At 38.3% G+C, this 16,193-nt stretch overlaps 1 long non-coding RNA gene across 1 annotated transcript in view; it reads left to right on the forward strand.

Moving 5' to 3' along the window:
- Positions 1 to 717: 717 nt before the first annotated feature.
- The window catches only part of LOC138849175 (uncharacterized), a 283,599-nt gene continuing 268,123 nt past the window's right edge, over positions 718 to 16,193 (forward strand). Inside the window, exon 1 of the long non-coding RNA XR_011387597.1 lies at positions 718 to 2,479. This is a non-coding gene — a long non-coding RNA (uncharacterized lncRNA). The remainder of the gene's footprint in view (positions 2,480 to 16,193) is intronic.

The following is a 16,193-nucleotide window of genomic DNA, read 5'->3' on the forward strand; positions in this document are numbered from 1 at the left end:
TTTGAAAAGGAGAGGCAAAGAGAGAGAGAGAAAGAAGAAGAGTGAAAGAGAGAAAGAGAGAGAGAGAGAGATTTCCCATTCACTCCCGAAAACCCCAGGCAAAAACCTGGGTTAGCATAGGTTGAAGCCAGGAGCCAGAACTCACCCTGAGTCTCCCACATGGGTGGCAGGTACCCAACTACTTGAGTCATCACTTGCTGCCTCCAAAGGTGCACATAGACAAGAAGCTGAAATGGAGAGTAGGGTCAGAACTGAATAGCCACTCTGATATGGGAGGTGGAAGTCCCAAGGGATGGTTTAGCTGCTGCACCACATGTCTGCCACTTAGACGTTTCAAGGTATGAAAAAGGCTGAGCCGGCACCACGGCTCACTAGGCTAATCCTCCGCCTTGCGGCGCCGGCACACCGGGTTCTAGTCCCAGTCAGGGCACCGGATTCTGTCCCGGTTGCCCCTCTTCCAGGCCAGCTCTCTGCTGTGGCCAGGGAGTGTGGTGGAGGATGGCCCATGTCCTTGGGCCCTGCACCCCATGGGAGACCAGGATAGGTAACTGGCTCCATCCATTGGATCAGCGCGGTGCGCCGGCCGCAGTGCGCTGGCCGCGGAGGCCATTGGAGGGTGAACCAACGGCAAAGGAAGACCTTTCTCTCTGTCTGTCTCTCTCTCTCTCACTGTCCACTCTGCCTGTCAAAAAAAAAAAAAAAAAAAAAAGCTGAGTTTCTCGACAACCGAGAACCTGATTATCCAAAACAGTGGCATTTTTGAAATGTAGGTGAAATGGCTGCTAATTATAATTTATTTATACCTGTTGCACAGAAAGTAATGTGCTCTTCACAGCAGGCCCACATTCATTAACCTTTTCTTGGAGGTAGTGGTTGCATTCGGAAATCTTATTTTGGAGTTGTGACTACTTCCCATACACTGATTCCTTCATACCTGGGGAGGAAGGAACAATGGGCAGTTGTACGTTGACCTTTCAGGTTTAACCTGCTAAGGGAGGTAGGGAAAGGTGAAGAAGAAAAGAGAAGATATAGTTTCACTTACAGCTGTTGATGCTTCCTTCACAGTGTCATTTTCTACTTAATATTCTTGCTATTCCAAAGAAAATGACATTTTAAAAGAAAACAAGGGCAGCCGTTTGGTCTAGTGATTAAATTGTCTATGCCCCACATTGGAGTACCTGTGTTCAAGTCCTGGCTCCAGCTCCTGATTCCATTTCCCTGCTAAAGCAGACCCTGAGAAGCAGCAGTGTTAATTGCTGTTAATTAATTGTTGCCGCAACAATTAATTGGATTCCTGCCGCCCACAGGAGAGACCTTGGCTTCCAACTGCAGACCTGGTACAACCCAGCTGTTGTAGGCATTTGAGGTGTGAACCAGCATATGAAAGTTCTCTGTTTCCTAAATAGGCAAGTACATAAGTAGGTAAATAAGTAAATACAAAAAGGTCATAGCAAATGAAACCATATATATGATTCAGTAGTCAAGGAGAATAAGTCCACAAAGCTTTCTCCCTCTCTCAATCCTTCCTTCCTTCTCTTTTCCTTCCTTTCTCCAGGAAGTGAATTGAAACTTTCCTTTATGTGACATTGTAATTGTTGGAAAGGACAGAAAAATTCATTTTGTATGTTTTTCTAAAAAAGCAAAGCACATCAGCAAGCTTGGCACACTTTGACTCAAAATGTTCTAGAAAAACCACTAAAGATTTATTTGTTTATTTATTTGAAAGGCAGAGAGAGAGAGAGAGAGAGAGAGGTCTTCCATCCACTCCCCAGATGGCTATGCCCATCTAAAGCCAGGATGCAGGAGCTTCTTCCAGGTTTCCCATGCAGGTATAGGGGCCCAAGCACTTCTACTGCTTTAGCAGGCCACAGCAGAGTTGGATGAGAAGTAGAGCAGCTGGGATTTGAACCAGCACTGGTACGGATGTCCACACTGCAGGCGGCCGCTTTACCCGCTATGCCACAATGCAGACTCCCAAAACCACTAAGTCTTATAATCTCATCTCCTCTTTTCTATCTGCACTTAAAGTTCCTTAAGTTTCATGGAGTACAGGGGGAAAAGAAGCTGTAAAAACAGTGACTCCAGGGGTGTGTCAAGCTCTCTGTTCCTGCAGACCTCTAAACCTTGACACTATAATCCCTTTAGTTCTTTATGTAAATTTAGCCCTTCTACAGAAACTGAAACCTTTAGGTAAATTAGAAATATATTTGAGGGGCCAGCACTGTGGCATAGTAGGCTAAGCTTCTGTGAGTAGTGCTGGCATCCCATAAGGGCACCTGCTCATTTTCTAGCTACTCCTCTTCTGATTTAGTTCTCTGCTTATGGCCTAGGAAGGCAGTGAAAGACGGCCACTGCCTTGGCGTGCTTGGACCCATGTGGGAGACCTGGAAGAAGCTTCTAGCTCCTGGCCTCAGATTGGGACAGTTCCAGCCATTTGGAGAGTGAACCAGCGGGCGGAAGACCTTGCCTTTAGGATCAAGTCAGTTAAGCTTCTGATCTTACTCTGACTTTACACAGTAGACCTATCTATAGAACTTTTCACTAATCTTCATTTATATTAGTTTCTAATTAGTGAAACCCTATTGTATCAACATATAATGGGTTTTTTCCTTAATCTTTAGCTAATACTTAAGTTCTACTCATCCAAAATATTTCCTTCCCCTATCTTCCTCCTTTAGTGATCTATTTCCGTTCTTATCCCTGTTTTGAAGGGAGGAGTCTTCACGCTGCCTTACAAATCCCTCTGAGGTCAGATACCTGGTGAACTCCTACAATGTTATTGTTCTCCAGGTGTACGCCTACCTTAGTGTTTTCTGAAGATTCTAACCCACCTGATTCCCTGGTCTTTGTTATTATTGACTGGACCATCCTATTTGCAACCAAATCCTAGTTCAAATAATGTACAAAATATATTCATTTTTGTTTGCATAAGTGTTTTAAGTATATTCTAAAGTCAAGTAATTCTACAACTGGTGCAGACAATAACTATAAGTAGATTTTAAATTGTTCAAAAACAAACCACATTTGTTTGAATAATCATAAACTTAATTTAGGCAGTATAGAAATGTTGCACTATTCCATACAGCTTAAAAAAAAACTATTACAAAAGACATTACAGTCAAATCTGAATTCTGTCACTTAACCACAAAAGTGCCCTGGCTTAATAAATCATGAAGAGAATTAATGAGGCTTGCATTTAATGCCTGAAAGAAAGCTGCAATCATTCATAAGAAGTAACTTTGGATGATTACTACGTTCTTTAAAGTAGTTGAGACTGCAGAAAACCACAATTCTTTGTCCAACAGTTATCATTATCCTATATTTGAATGCAACTTGTTTGAAAGTATTTCCAATAAATCCACAGATGCCTTGACTGGAACTGATGTAGGCTGTTTTTGCAGAACTCTATTCTAACTCTCAGCTACAGAGTTTGCTATCTGAATGGAATAGTAATATTCTTTTGTCAGGATGATAAATATTTGTTTGTAATTGTGGATCTTTTGATAAAAGGCTTTTAGTCAAGAGGAAAAACAACAAAGGAAACACTGATACTATGCAGGGTCACATAATAGTGAACATAGAAATAGGACAGATTCAAAAAACTGATTTAGTATAAAATATGGATGATTGAGAGGTAGCTATTTAGATGCTTAATTGAGTTAAGTTCTCTTCTTCATATTTAAAAAAGTTGTAAAAGTGTGTGTGTATGTGTGTGTGTGTAGCAAACAAAGTATGAGACAAAGAAGAGAAAAAAATGATTAAAATCAGTCTCTCACCTCAAAAACTCCCAACATGGAGAAAACAAGAATATAATGACATGAGTTTGGCTGGAGACAAGGTATTTCCAAATAGAGCCATAGATTTGATCAGCTTGTGCTTTTTACCAACAGAATAAGCAAACTATTGAGATCATTTTGAATTCACAATAACTACTATTGAAGAAATATTTTTAGCTCATTTGAAGAATAAAATATATAAGCTCAAAATATATATTCCTGGGCTGGCATTGTGGCATAGTGAGTTAAGTCACCACTTACAATGCTGGCATCCCATATGCCCGCCAGCTCGAGACCAAGCTGCTCCACTTCTGGTCCAGTTCCATACAAATACACCGGGGAAAGCAGTACAAGAAGGCCTAAGTGTTTGGGCTCCTGCACTCTCATAGGAGACCTGGAAGAAGCTCTGGCCTCTGACTTCAGCATGGCATAGCTCTGGCCATTGTAGCAATCTGGGCAGAGAACCAGTAGATGGAAGATCTCTCTCTCTCTCTCTCTCTCTTTTTCTCTCCCTCTCTCTCTCTCTCCCCCCTCTCTGTAACTGTCTTTCAAATAAAATGAAAATGAACTTTTAAAAAATATATTCTCTATTCAAGAGTGTGGCAACTGATAGTGTAGCAAGAGATAGAATGTCTTAATTAACTTGCTGGTGATTAAATGAATTCGAGATAATTACACATTTCATATGAGGAATTATTATTCATGTTACATGACTCATGGTCATAAATGTTGAACACTCATAAATTAATTACGCTTCCAGAATGAAGATGTTAGAAAAAGTTAGGAAAAGGAGCTGTTCTGTATAAGTGAAGACCAATGTGTTGTTTGTAATTAAACCATGGATATATAAGTCAGTTACAATTTTAATGATTGATAAATTCACAAGGATAAACTTGATTTACAGTATACATGTGCTATCAAATCAAATGGATGATATATGAAAACATATATACTAGACTACATAATTGAGAACTAATACCTCCAATCTGCTCTAAATTACTTATTTTTGCAATGTGTCCCAGTACATAAAAATTTTGGCCTTAGTTCCCTGCAATCTTGAGTGTAGAAGAGCATCTGTATCTCCTCCCAGTGGTGACTCTGCTTAATTTATATAGTTTTCTGAAACATTTTTACATCTTTGCATACACTCAGTGAGAATCCAAAGCTGAGTATTCTCTGAAGTCAGTGGGAATCTGGCATTAGGGTAGCTTGATATGAGTGTTGCAAAAATTAGGGGTTGTTTTCTCTTATGACTAAGGACCAAGAAAAACAGATGGTAGGGTGAGGAATGCGGAGGTTGTCGGATAAGGCTCTTGCCAACAAGACTGGGAGCTAACATAATATATTCAGTCAATTGGAGCATCTTGATGACACCAAATATAGAACAGAAAGATACTTCTGGTTGTCCTTGTAATTTATGTGTTGATTGAAAGATAACTGGCTTGCGCTGAGTGACATTTGCTTATTATGTAATAGAGGTCTACATTTTTAAAACAAAATCAGTTTCTCTGCTCTTGTATCTGACTTTTTTTAATAGTTTTTTTTTTTCCAAAGATTTGAGAAACAGAGATATTGACAAACAGACAGAAAAACAGAGATTTTTTTCATCCACTGGCTCATCCTCCAAATGGCCATAATGGCCAAAGCTGTGCCAATCCAAAGCCAGGAGCCAGGAGCTTCTTCTGGTATCTGTCATGGGTGCAGAGGCCTGAGAATTTGGGCCATCTTCCACTGCTTTCCCAGGACACAGAAGAGAGCTGGATTAAAAGAGGAGCCCGTGGGTCGTGAACCAGCACCCATATGGGATACCAGCGCCACAGGTGGAGGCTTAGCCCACTACACCACAGTGCCAGTCTCTATATCTGATTTTGCAAGGAATTAAAATTAAAAAAAAAAATTCAAATCAAGTCAGTGATTAGTAACTTTAAAAAATTTTACTGATTTTTAAAATCAAACCAAACACTGTCTTAGATGTGGACAGATAGAATAGGTCAAGGAATCTGTAGCTTATATACAAAACCAACTTAAATTATAAATTAAAATTGTAATTTGAAAATGACAATTTTTCAATTCAAAAACAAATTTTATATTTTAGTTGAGAATATTATGCAATATCCAATAAAACAATTATCCTTAGGAATAATCCCCTTTGCTTTCCAGTTCAGAGTTGGCAATGGTGTCATGATACTAGAACAAATGTTTAATGACACTTAGAAAACACTTGCCTCTCTGTGTTTTCTTTTCCTCTCCTTTTATCTCCCTTCATCACAAGGCTGTCCTTTCTTTGGGCATCTGTCTTCATTCCCTTTATACCTCTGTCCTCCTGGTTATGTACCTATCTTTCTTTATGCTTCACATTTCTTTTTTTTATGCCTTGAAATACACATTCATCAGCACTTTTTGTGATGAATACCCTTTTAATTTGTTTTTAAAAGCCTTTAGGATATAAGCATATGAGACTTAGAAATTCAAGTTTATTTATTTGGAAAATATGCCATTTTGTCCAGAGCTAAATATGAGACAGGATTTTATGATGAATAGGAAGATATGTATAAGGGGCCAGAGATGAAGAATTCCTTTTTCATGCCTATTTTATGTAGTTATGAGAAGTGCATCCATACACTGAAAGGAGAATATCAAAGTATTTTGGGGAAAAAATCTTGTAATAATACAAACTTATCTTATTATTTTTAAAGATTTATTTATTTAAAAGGCAGAGTTACAGAGAGGCTGAAATAGAGGCAGAGAGTTGGAGGTCTTCTATCTGTTGTTTCACTCCCCAACTGGTAGCACCAGTTGGAGCTGATCTGATGCCAGGAGCCAGGAACTTCTTCCAGGTCTCCCATGCAAGTACAGTGGCCCTAGGACTTGGGCCATCTTCTACTGCTCTCCCAGGCTGTAGCAGAGAGCTGGATTGGAAGAGGAGCAGCCAGGACTAGAACCAGCACCCAGAGGTAGCGGCTTTACTAGCCACACCACAGCACTGGTCTCACACACTTTTATTTTGATGTAACACAGGCCTGAAATAAAATTCATTTGTTTCCCTCACTGATTTCTCTACACATGCCAAAATTGCTGTTAATGTGTTTTCTCCTTTTCAAAATGAGAAGAAAGGTATCACTCTTTAAGCTTATTGAGGAGCTGGAAGAACCCAATGAGGGGTTGAAATAGCTATTTTGTTTATTTTTAATTTTCCCACATGTCGTTATTAATAGGAAAAAATGAGATTAGTGAAAGTCATGTGACATTTCAACAAAGACCATTTTATGAAGAATTTTCCTTTTTTTCAATGTTTACTTGATGTACTCTTGGGCATTTTATTCATGTTGTACAGTTATGGAAGCCAAAATTTGTTTAGATTACTAACTACAGAGCAGGTTGAAAGCCTGAATGCTCTCATCTTGAAGTTCAAATTGTTTAGTCCCTCGACAGTGCTGCAATGCCCAACTAAAATGCTGAGAACCGGACAGGCCTTTGGTGTGGTTAAGATGCCACTTTAGACAGCTGCCTCTCATATCAGAGTGTCTGGGTTTAAGTCCTAGCTCTGCTTCTGATTCTAACTTCCTATTGATATGTAATCTGGGAGGCAGCAGGTAATGGCTTAAATTACTACCCATACTGCTACCCATACTGGAGACCTGGACTGAGTTGCAGACTCCTAGCTTCTGCCTGGTCTAGCTCAGGCTGTTGTGTGCATTTTAAGGTGAACCAGTAGTTGAAAGATCTCTGTCTGTCTCTATCTGTATCTCTCCTTACTCTTTTCAGATAAAATGAAAATGACTTTTTTTTTTCTTTTTCCATCCTTTTATTTAATGAATATAAATTTCCAAAGTACGGCTTATGGATTACAATGGCTTCCCCCCATAACGTCCCTCCCACCCGAAACCCTCCCCTTTCCCGCTCCCTCTCCCCTTCCATTCACATCAAGATTCATTTTCGATTCTCTTTATATACAGAAGATCAGTTTAGCATACATTAAGTAAAGATTTCAACAGTTTGCTCCCACACAGAAACATAAAGTGAAAAATACTGTTTGAGTACTAGTTATAGCATTAAATCACAATGTACAGCACACTAAGGACAGAGATCCTACATGAGGAGTAAGTGCACAGTGACTCCTGTTGTTGACTTAACAAATTGACACTCTTGTTTATGGCATCAGTAATCACCCTAGGCTCTTGTCATGAGCTGCCAAGGCTATGGAGGCCCCCTGAGTTCACCGACTCTGATCATATTTAGACAAGGCCATGGTCAAAGTGGAAGTTCTCTCCTCCCTTCAGAGAAAGGTACCTCCTTCTTTGATGACCCGTTCTTTCCACTGGGATCTCACTCACAGAGATCTTTCATTTAGGTTCCCCCCCCACCCCCGAGTGTCTTGGCTTTCCATGCCTGAAATACTCTCATGGGCTTTTCAGCCAGATCTGCATGCCTTAAGGGCTGATTCTGAGGCCAGAGTGCTGTTTAGGATATCTGCCATTCTATGGGTCTGCTGTGTATCTCACTTCCCATGTTGGATCTTTCTCTCCTTTTTTTATTCTATCAGCTAGTATTTGCAGACACTATTCTTGTTTATATGATCCCGTAATGTGAACAGGGGTGGGAACTGCTGCTGGGAATATCGCCTCAGGATACACCTGTGCTTTTGCTTTCTGCTAGACATCTGGCACCTGAACTTCAGACTTGACTCTCCAACTCTCCTAGTAATTATGGTACAGGACCTAGCCTTTTAGAAAACTTGGTTTTCTTTGAACCATCTTTTTATTGAAGAATAGACTAATTATACTAGTATGATGGAAAAGAATAGTAAATTTTAGTTATTGCTTTGCATTATCATTTATCATTCTTTCTGCAAAATGTATTATTTCTAGATTTTGTATAATACAAATTTATAGAAAATAAAATTGGCTTATCTCCTCCAAAAGAAAAAAAAAGAATAGTCTTCATATTCTTTTTATATATTTAAAAAAAAAACCCTAGAATTAGACTTGGTTGTTTGCCACTAAGAATGATACAGTCGTCTAAATGATGCTGTACCACTCCCAAATCTTTCTCTGGGGTCAAGGTACATAATATTAGGGTGCTTTTCTTGTTTGTCCTAGCCAGTAATATTATTAAACAAGTGGTTAACATTGCTTCTTCCTTAGAAACTCTATTCTTTCTTAATTGTTCACAACTCTCTATTAATAAATTAATTTTATCTATAATTTTCTTGGATTATAATAAAGTTAAACCTGTTCCAATGTTTCTGTTTTTCTTCTGGGAATTATTACAGCTCATATTCCTTTTCAGACCTCTGTTGGCAGCCGCTGAAGTAGGGGTGTTGTTGAGTGCAGCAGTGAAGTTGCTGCTTGAGGCACTCACATCTCCTACCAGGGAGCCTGGATTCAGTTTCTGACTCTGAGTCCCTTCCAGCTTCTGCTAATGTGTATTTTGGGAGGCAGCAGGTGATGGCTCAGGTAGTTGGGTCCCCACCAACCATGTGGGAGACCTGGACTGCGTTCCTGGCTAGTGACTTTGGCCTGGCCTGGCCTGGCCTGGCCAAGACTGTTGGCGAATTTGGGGAGTGAACCATTATGTGAGAGATCTCTCTCTCTCTTCCTCTCTACCTCTCTGCCTTTCAAATAAATACAATAAATAAAATAATCATAATTTTATAAACATAATTGATGTAAAACCAGTTGTGATATTCATCTGATAAGAAAAATGATTTTTTGCTGATTGTCTTAGAGAGGAAAATAAAACTAAACAAGGGCTTCTTTGATCAGTATATTATTTCTAAAACTGGCTTATCCTATCAACATTTTCTTTGATAATTACTTCTAATTACTATATCTTTTAGTCATTCTCTGATCAACTCATATTTCCATCCATCTTTCCTTCTTGCACTGACAATGTTACACTTAAAATGCCCAAATAAAGTCTAGCCTTCCACAAGAATCTTAGTTTTCGCTGTCAACCTACATTAGTGCCTTTTTTTTTAAATGTCTCTGGTATCATTTTCTTTTTTTAAATATTTATTTCATTTATTTGAAAGACAGAATTACAGAAAGAGGTAGAGACAGAGAGAGAGGTCTTCTATCCAATGGTTCACTCCCCAGATGGCTGCAACGGCTGGAGTTGCACCAACCCGAAGTCGTGAGCCAGGAGCCTCTTCCAGGTCTCCCATGCGGGTGCAGGGACGGCCTTGGGCCATCCTCTCCTGCTTTCCCAGCAATAGCAGAGAGGAAGAGGAGCAGCCAGGACTAGAACCGGTGCCCATACGGGATGCTGGAGCTTCAGGCCAGGGTGTTAACCCACTGCGCCACAGCGCTGGCCCCCATTAGTGCTTTTTTGCTGTTTTGCCCTAATGATGCACATCATGTAACCTAACAGTTAATTTTAAATGAATTGTTATGGGGCCAGCAGTGTGGCACAGCAGATTAAGCCACTGCCTGCAGTGTCAGCATCCCATCTGGGCACCAGGGTTTCAAGACCCAGCTACTCCACTTCCAATCCAGCTCCCTGCTAAGGTACCTGGGATGACAGCGAAGGATGGGCCAAGTGCTTGGGCTCCTGTACCCATATGGGAAACTGGGAGCAAGTTCCTGGCTACTGGCTTTGGCCTGGCCTAACCCTGGACATTGTGGCCATTTGGGGAATGAACCAGAGTATCTAAGACAGCTCTCTGTCTTGCCACCACTCCAAAACATTTAAAATAAATAAAATAAATCTTTTTTTTTAAATAAGTGAATTGTTATGTTTTTCTTGATATGTGAAACATGTATTTCATTACATGTCATCTAGAGTATAATCTACTTTAAAGGACTAAAGCATTGTATACTTTCCCTGCACTATTTTTCCACCTATGTCTGATTGGGAACTGTAAGATAGCCAATCTTGTATAGTAGTCCTCTATTTCAATACATTGCTTAGTGAAGAAAGTTTGCCCCTGTTTGTATAAATCCAAGGTCTGAAAACTGACTTTCATGGGTATACTTTTTGGTAGTCGCTGCTCTAGAAAAAGAAATTTTTTTCTTTCTTTTTTTTTTTTTCCTTCATGTCCCAGTAGTGTTTATATTTTTGTTTGCTTTTAGATGGTATAATAGAGACCTTTCAGATTGTCTGCCAAGTTCCCAGTGGGGGTCCTTGTGATTGTTGTGAGTGACTTCATTTTCCCCAGATATGGCTATTTGCAATTGATTTAGACATCTGGATACAGCAGGAATTTCAAATTGAGATTCAGAGATACTAGTCAATTTTGGCTTTTCTTTTTTTTCTGAACTAAGACTTGAAAACTATAAAGCAGTTAGAAAGAAAGAAAGGCAGGGAAAGATCTCAGGCAGTGAGAGTGGAATTGAAGATAATAGAATGGATTGCATATAAAAGATTTTGTGGACCTAAAGAGTGAGGGAGGGTAAGAACAAGCAGAGGATGAAATGAATGGGGATACCTTTGTAGAGGGACCACAGAAGAATTGTTGATGACCTCATTACCTACCCCGAGTTCTATGAACTACAGAGTTAGTTGTATCTTACATTTCCTGTTTTTATTAATGCTCACCTGCGTAGGCTCCTGCTCTTGAAAAACCAAAGAACCTTTACGTCGGCATTAATATAAAAAGGAAGACAAAAGTACACTTTAAAATAAAAATGGAATATTTTGATAGAGTTACATTCATATTTGTAGAGCCATAACATCTGCTTGATTATACTTCTCCATGTAAATCACTAAACAAAGGGCTAAAGATTTTTTTGCTCTTCTATAGGTAGGAGGGAAATATGTAGGTAATTCAGCACTGGCTCACAGAGACACAGTTGGGAGAGAAACATCTGAGGATCAAGGTGCTATACTAGGAGACAGTTCCTAAATTGAAAGGCTGTAGACCCCTTGAGTGATCTGAAAGCAAGGAACTTTATTATGCATAATTGAAGTTATAATATAATTTAAAGTCTGAATTCCGAGCAACTACAAACCCAGAGTCTGGAAATTATTTTCAATTAGAGCAATACCATGATATAATTCATGTGCATTTCCACCAGAGAACCCAGTGGAGGAATATGGGATATTGAACTAATCAGAGAGATAACCCAGATTGAGTCATCCTAGAAAATTTCACTTATTATGTTGAGACATAATTACAAGTCATTTCCAGCATCACACTACACAGAATTAGTAGATTTCTGTGAATCTGATTCAGACCAACTCAAACTAGCTACATGATTAACATTCTACAGTAAGAAAATTTATAGTCTTTCTCATAGAATTATTTCGTGTTTATATATGGGAGTTTCGGTCATTTTCATAATGCATCCGGTGTAAATGAGACCTGCCTAAGGGATCCAACATATAATTTCCCTTTACACTATTGATTCTACAAAGGTGAAAGTAAGGATCAGTACCCTTGCAGTACAGCCTTTTTTTGAGCTGCTTTCTATCTGTTGCCTGGTAATGCATTTGTAAACTTTTCATGCCTTCAATTTTAAGAAATTAGGGAGACTGCAAAAATCAAATGTTTAAAACTGATGCCTTAATAGTCCTAGAGTACATTTTGTCTGTAGGCTTAATTGATCCTTCAGAAAATACTGTATATAAACTGGAGCACAAAGCATGATTCTTGCAAAGATGAAACAGTTTGAGTTTTAAAATATATTTTCCTGTATGACTTTGCTGCCCATAATCTGATGGCAGCATTTGCTTCTCATTAGTTGTGATCACTGTTATAATGCTGGAGGCTATTCACAGCCCTTATGTTATTTGTTCAGAGTGCCAGCACACAGGAACATGGTTGAGCTCACAATGGATGTGTTGTTCACTTGTCTCAATTGATCAGAGCCTCTAACTCTGAGATGAAAGTGCTTCGTCAAAACCTCACTTCTTTTTTTTTTTTTTTAACTTTTATTTAATGCATATAAATTTCCAAAGTACGACTTATGGTTTACAATGGCTTCCCCCCCATACCGTCCCTCCCACCCACAACCCTCCCCTTTCCCACTCCCTCTCCCCTTCCATTCACATCAAGATTCATTTTCAATTATCTTAATATACAGAAGATCAGCTTAGTATACATTAAGTATGGATTTCAACAGTTTGCTCTCACACAGAAACATAAAGTGAAAAATAATAGATGATTTTTTTAAATGATGATGAAATCAGAGCAGACCTATTGTCATGTTTAATCCCAGTGAGAGTCAAGTTGGGAATTGATAATTTCTTTTTTTTTTTTTTTTTTTTTTTTTTTTACAGAGGATCAGTTTAGTATGCATTAAGTAAGGATTTCAACAGTTTGCACCCCCATAGAAACACAAAGTGAAATATATTGTTTGAGTACTCGTTATAGCATTAAATCTCAATGTACAGCACATTAAGGATAGAGATCCTACATGAGGAGTAAGTGCACAGTGACTCCTGTTGTTGACTTTACCAATTGACACTCCTGTCTATGGCATCAGTAATCTCCCTATGCTCCAGTCATGAGTTTCCAAGGCTATGGAAGCCCTCTGAGTTCTCCGACTCTTATCTTGTTTAGACAAGGTCATAGTCAAAGTGGAGGTTCTCTACTCCCTTCAGAGAAAGGTACCTCCTTCTTTGATGACCTGTTCTTTCCACTGGGATCTCACTCGCAGAGATCTTTTGCCAGAGTGTCTTGGCTTTCCATGCCTGAAATACTCTCATGAGCTTTTCAGCCAGCTCCGAATGCCTTTAGGGCTGATTCTGAGGCCAGAGTGCTATTTAGGACATCTGCCATTCTATGAGTCTGCTGAGTATCTCACTTCCCATGTTGGATCACTCTCCCCTTTATTTACTCCATCAGTTAGCGTTAGCAGGTACTAGACTTGTTTATGTGCTCCCTTTGACCAACTGTGAACTGAAACTGATCACCTGGAACAGTGAGATGGCATTGGTACATGCCACCTCGATGGGATTGAATTGGAATCCCCTGGTATGCTTCCAACTCCACCACTTGGGGCAAGTCAGCCTGAGCATGTCCCAAATTATACATCTCTTCCCTCTCCCATTCCTACCACCATGTTCAACAGGGATCACATTTCAGTTAATTTTTAACACTTAAGAATAACTGTGCATCAATTACAGATCTAAACCAGTCATATTAAGTAGAACAGATAAAAAAACTACTAAGAGGGATAATGTATTTAGTTGTTCATTAACAGTCAGGGCTATGCTGATCAAGCCACCATTTCCCATAGTGTCCACCTCACTCCAACAGGTTTCCCTCTTGGTGTTCAGTCAGTCGTCACCGATCAGGGAGAACATATGGTATTTGTCCCTTTGGGACTGGCTTATTTCACTCAGCATGATGTGTTCCAGATTCCTCCATTTTGTTGCAAATGACTGGATTTCATTGTTTCTTCTGCAGTATAGTATTCTAAAGAGTACATATCCCATAATTTCTTTATCCAGTCTATCGTTGATGGGCATTTAGGTTGGTTCCAGGTCTTAGCTATTGTGAATTGAGCTGCAATAAGCATTAGGGTGCAGACCTCTTTTTTGTTTGCCAATTTAAATTCCTTTGGGTAAATTCCAAGGAGTGGGATGGCTGGGTCGAACGGTAGGGTTATCTTCAGGTTTCTGAGGAATCTCCAGACTGACTTCCATAGTGGCTTGACCAGTTTGCATTCCCACCAACAGTGGGTTAGTGTCCCTTTTTCCCCACATCCTCGCCAGCATCTGTTGTTGGTAGATTTCTGCATGTGAGCCATTTTAACTGGGGTGAGGTGAAACCTCATTTCTAATTGTATGAGTATTCCCCCATAGCACTAATCTATTTACAGTTGCTAAAAGTAGAAATAAATAAACAGTAATTTTTTTCTGAATTCATATATGCCAAGCATCATAGGTAACAGATTAAGGAATTATCTTCTTTTATAAACCAAATAGTTACATCTGCATGTGCATTCAAAGGTTGATTGCAATTTCAACAATACATGTGAGAGATTTCCTAATGACTACATGGATTGAGTGAGAATGAGACTTGGGCATCACTGGCTAAGACCAAACTAGTGGGTAGAGTTGAGAGAAAGGATGTCATTACAAAAACAGGGAATTTTATTAAGCTACAAGTTAAGGCTGTGGAAAATAGTACTGAATAGATATTTGAATGATTAATAAGTAAATGAAGAATGGAGAAAATGAATGGCTAGTTGAATGTACTTTTCTGGTCCATTCTGCTAGAAGTGTCTAAGTGTTGAATTTTATCTTTGCTGAATGACAAAAGTTTGCTTGGCAATTTATCACAATATGTAAATCAGTGACTTTTATCTGCTAATTTATTGTTTTTTGCTCATCTACATTTTTAAAGCACTGTTTTAATATTGTGAGATCTATGTAAATAAATGAAATAGTCGACTGTTGGAAAGAAATTTCCATTCTAAAGACATTGTATACATATGTAAAATGACAGAGGAAAGTAATCAAAGAGGAACCATACATTGTCAGAAAATAAATTGAGAAATATATAAATATTAAAAGAGCTAAATTTGTACTATAAAGAGACTTGTTTTCTTTAAGTTTTAAAATTAGCTTCAAGAATAAGACTTCTGCTACAAAAGTTATATGAATTTATTGTAGAATGATTTTAAAAAAGTAGACAATTAAATCAGGAATAGTTACCTATAATCTCATCCATTGCCTATATAATAACACATAAGATTACACAAAACCAGGGGTACTACTGCAGTGATATTTAAAACGCAAAACACTTACAAAAGCCTCAAAACTCAGTGATTTTAGTTAAATTTGTTATAAAGAATTAATAAAATATATAACAAACATTAGAGAAATATTTTAATAGCATATATAATGCCATGGAAAGTTATACATTATATATAAATATATATATACTTCCAGTTTTATATATTTATATCTTTATATTATCATCTGTCTACATCAAAATCTATATCTATAAGTCATCACTGGAGAGTTAACACAGCACAAAAAATAACATGCTGAAAGTAAAATAACATAATTTTCAACCAAAACATTCCAAGAATGTATAAAATAGAAGGATTATTGCTGTTGATATTTGACTTAGTTGTCTGGGAAATCTAGTAGAATATCCCAAAACACAGCAAAAATATAAAGAGATTAAAATCATGAAATGGAAGAAAAGAGGCATAGGAACAGATACAGAAGGCATAGCATCTGCATAATAGAGGCTTAAGAAGCATATAAAGGGACAGATGGAAGAGAGACAACAATTAAACAAATAAACAAAAAAATTTCCCTAGTGTGAAAAAAACTTTAGCCTGCAAATTAAAATTGTTAACTAAATTCTAGGCAGGATTGCTGAAACACAACCTAGGTATACCCTGGCAAAATTCTCAAACTCTAAGGATAAAAAAAATTACAAGCTTTTTCATAGAAGACTGAAATTATACACAAAGGAAAAGAATAAGTTTTCATGAGTGATTACAAAAGAAT

The sequence above is a fragment of the Oryctolagus cuniculus genome, chromosome 3 (genome assembly GCF_964237555.1).
Source record: "Oryctolagus cuniculus chromosome 3, mOryCun1.1, whole genome shotgun sequence".
NCBI lineage: Eukaryota > Metazoa > Chordata > Mammalia > Lagomorpha > Leporidae > Oryctolagus > Oryctolagus cuniculus.